Genomic DNA, 206 nt, shown 5'->3' with positions numbered 1-206 from the left:
TCACCCAAGCATACCACATGCAAATGAGGAAGCGAAGCAGAGGCCATAACACGGAAAATAAGACACGTTTGTCCGAAAAAGCTTCACCATCCTGCCTGTCCAGTTCTCAAATCTGCATTTTGTTTCGTCATAAAAGTGCAGCCCGCGGTGGTATATGAAGCTGTGATGAAATGTGTTTGTACGTGCGTGTAATCAAGAAGCTGGTT

Source organism: Penaeus monodon, chromosome 31 (genome assembly GCF_015228065.2).
Source record: "Penaeus monodon isolate SGIC_2016 chromosome 31, NSTDA_Pmon_1, whole genome shotgun sequence".
Lineage (NCBI taxonomy): Eukaryota > Metazoa > Arthropoda > Malacostraca > Decapoda > Penaeidae > Penaeus > Penaeus monodon.
Note: the sequence above shows the minus strand (reverse complement) of the source record.